Source organism: Lathyrus oleraceus, chromosome 6 (genome assembly GCF_024323335.1).
Source record: "Lathyrus oleraceus cultivar Zhongwan6 chromosome 6, CAAS_Psat_ZW6_1.0, whole genome shotgun sequence".
Classification (NCBI taxonomy): Eukaryota; Viridiplantae; Streptophyta; class Magnoliopsida; order Fabales; family Fabaceae; genus Lathyrus; species Lathyrus oleraceus.
In genome coordinates, this window is record NC_066584.1 from 472,817,385 (window position 1) to 472,821,336 (window position 3,952).

The window sequence follows — 3,952 nt, forward strand, 5'->3', positions numbered from 1 at the left end:
ACACAAAAATAATAACTTGTACATTCTTTTTCTCATCTTCCCAATCATATTTGCACAATATGTCATAAACAAACAATTTCTTTCATTCAACAAGTGTGAAAAGGGTTCCCTAGGAGTACCTAGGAAGTGATGGGTGCCTAACACCTTCCCATTGCGTAATTTACCCCTTACCCCGATCTCTGATCTTTTCATTAGTTTTCTATGTATAAAACTTCTTAGGCTTTTGTTCGCTTTTTAGCCAGTCCTTTGGATAAATAAAAGTGCGGTGGCGACTCGATTTCTTTGTATACTTTGCTTTTGGTTTAATCAATAAATCATAAAGTGACGAATACACCGCTACAGAAAAGTGGCGACTCCACTGGGGAAAACCTTTCCTTGGTGGTATTGCCTACTTTTCACCCTTGTTGTATGATATTGTTATTTGTTATTTGACATATTTTTGTACAATTTGGGATAACTGTATTGATTGTAATGTTTGAATTGCTTGATATACATATGCTGTTTGCTTTGGTGATCTCTGTGAGATGAGTTCTATACCCGAACTCGAGTGCACCCTAGGATATGAGAATGGCATAGTCTTGTTGACTGGTGTGGAGTATTCCTTAGCCAGTTGACTTGCGAGTCCATTCACTTGGTGGAGGTCATGTTGGATTAATAATGTCACACAAGTTATTTGTGGTTAGGCATTATTCTTCCAATCATGCGCCTTAGAAGCCAAGGACCTTAGTTTACCAAGCCCATCTTGGCCTATTTTTTAGGACGTAGTGCGAAGGTCGTTCAGATGTAAGATCTGATGCGATTGTTACGCGATACTACACTCATAAGAGTCCCTCTTGAGAATATTTTTGGAATACGAGTATTCGTTCCTCCGACAATATCCGAGAGATGGGACGATGATTATGGGAACCTCTGGTAGAACATGTCTGGCAGGTTTAAACCCTAGTACACTCCCTTTGGGTGGTTCTTAACCGAGACTCCATGCTCGTTGACTCTCAGCAAACCCGTGATTCATGGTTGAGTCGTTCAGACAACCCTAATATCAATGGAACTTGGGCGTTGATAAGGTGTAAGCCATAATCCGCCAAAATGGATGATTAATATTAAGGATGTCAGAACCGGTTCACGTACCGTTAATATCAATGGAACTTGGGTGTTGATAAGGTGAAAACCTAAATCCACCAAAATGGATGATTAATATTAGGGATACAATGAGCTTTCCCATGACCTTTGTCTGGTGTGCTTTGCTTGATCCTTGGGTGTGATTGTTGCATTCATGCATCCATGCATTCATCTGCATTTCATGTCATAAAAAAAAAAGAGGAAATTTTCAAGGAACTTAAAAGGGTTTATTTGCAAAATTTTCAGACATGGAAAGACCGAAAAGGCATACAAAGAAGTACAACTTTAGACAACCTGATGTGAGAGAGTTAAGGAATCTGACATCTTATGTACTAGATCCCTTGGGTTTCAAAGCTCCTTATGGGAAGCTTCTGCCTCTGCTCACTACTCAGGTTGATGAGGGTCTGATGAGTACTCTAGCTCAGTTCCATGATCCGCTGTATCACTGCTTCTCCTTTCCGGATTTCCAGTTATTGCCTACCTTGGAGGAGTATTCTCATCTCATTGGGATTCCTATTCTGGATCAGGTGCCGTTCAGTGGCCTAGAGAGTATTCCCTCTGCTCGAGAGATTGCAAGTTTGTTGCATATAGATGAAGATCTGATTAGAGCTAATCTGACTACCAAAGGCGGAATTCAGGGTTTTCCTTCCGAGTTCCTCATCGCTCAAGCTACTTTCTATGGGAAGGCCAGGAGTGAGGATGCCTTTGAGGCTTTATTTGTATTACTCATCTATGGTTTAGTGCTGTTTCCCAACTTCGACAAGTTTGTGGACATGAATGCTATTAGGATCTTCTCAGTTCTTAATCCTGTTCCGACTTTGTTAGGTGATGCTTATGTCTCTTTGCACTCCAGGAATGCGAAGGGTGGTGGAGTTATTGTCTGCTGTCTACCTCTGCTGTACAAGTGGTTTATTTCGCACTTGCCGCAGACTGTTGCCTTCAAGGAGAACAAGGGATGTCTACGGTGGTCTCAGAGGCTCATGTCTCTCACTAATGATGATATCTCTTGGTATGATCGCGTGTATGATACCGTTCAGATCATTGACTATTGTGGTGAATTCTCGAACGTGCCTCTTCTTGGTACATGTGGTGGGATAAGCTACAATCCTATTCTTGCACGTCGTCAGCTTGGGTTCCCCCTAAAGGACAAACCTAATAACATTTTGTTAGAAGGTGTGTTCTTTCTGGAGGGTAAAGATCCCCAAGGCCTGAAAGCCAGATTTGTCCGTGCTTGGCGCAGTATTCGCAAGAAGAGTAGGAATGAGTTGGGTCCGAAGAACTGCATTGCTTTGGAGCCGTATACCTCTTGGGTCAGACAGAGAGCTGCCGTGTGTAACACCCCGATGAAATTAAGATAATTGTTTAAATTAAGTTAATATTTTATTTATTAATTTAATTAAATAATTAGAAAATTATTGGATTATTAATATTATTATTGGAATAATATTATTGGGTTTTATTATTTGAGTATATAAGTTGGAATAATAAAAAGTCCTAATTTTTGGAAAAGGGTTTTCACGTGAAAAAGAAAAAAAAAAGAGAAGCGGCTGAAAGGGAAAGGGCAAAGAGGCAGAGCAAGAGAAGAGGAAAAGCTTGAAGCTAACGGAATTGCCGGATTAACTCAGGTAAGGGGGGTTTATCATCGTTTGATGGGTCTTATGGGATAGCATGTAATGGGTAGTGATGAACCTCTGAATTGGACTCTGATTGAAATGATATGTGATGAATTTGTGAAATATTGATGAACAAAATTGGATGATAATTGATGAAATTGTAGGAATTAGATGTAGTAAGGTTAGCGATTTGAGAAGTTGAATGTATCTGAGTTGTAATTGATAAAACGAACGAACGTGTATGAAAAACTGGACTGTGAGAGGTTGGATCTGAAGGATCTCGTAGCAGAGAAAACCCATAGCAGATCTGGAAAACTGGATTCTGGTCATACGCGTATGGCACTAGGCAATACGCGTATGAGATGGCTGGTACGCGTATGGATGAGGCCTTACGCGTATGAGTGAAAAAGATGATATTTTGAACGTAGATTTGTCTCTGTTGGTACGCGTATGGGAGAGTGGTACGCGTAGCATACGCGTATGAGGCAGATGATACGCGTATGGGTTGGGCGAGGAAACGCGCCATACGCGTATGGGCATAGGCAGTACGCGTATGGATTTGGTCAGGAATGGGCAATACGCGTATGGGCATAGGCGATACGCGTATGGGCAGACTTGTGGTTTTTCTGAACTGTTGTTGTGCAGTTTTTGGTTGTTTAGGCTGAGTGCTGTAACTTAGCTGATGTATGACGTAGTGGGGATTATTTCCCGTTGTTTTGAGTAGTATAGGTATTAGTAGAGTGTGCTAATACTGTGTTTGATTATGCGGCATGATATGATATGCTTTTGTGATAAAATGTGTTGATGATGTGTGATGGTATGCATGATGCTGTGAATGTATCAGTTATGTATGCATTTGTGAATAGACTGTTTTATGGCTTAGAGTGTGAGCATATGTCTATTCTTGAGTTGTTGTTGTTGTTGCATTGCTAGGTGATTAGCATGCATATTGTGGCCCAATTGGGGTGGTAGCTAATTCCCATGGTGAGGGATTAGTGAGTAAATCATTTTGATTGTTGTTGATGTTTGCATGCTAGGTGATTAGCGTGCATAGCATGGCCCATTTGGGGTGGTAGCTAATTCCCATGGTGAGGAATTAGTGAGTGAGTCACTATGTCTCAAATGAGTGGGACTAGTGAGCTTGGTAGCCGTGCCTGGATTTGGACGGTGAGGTTGAACTATATGTTCACAAATAGTCGGTACCGCATGCATGGAGTCTC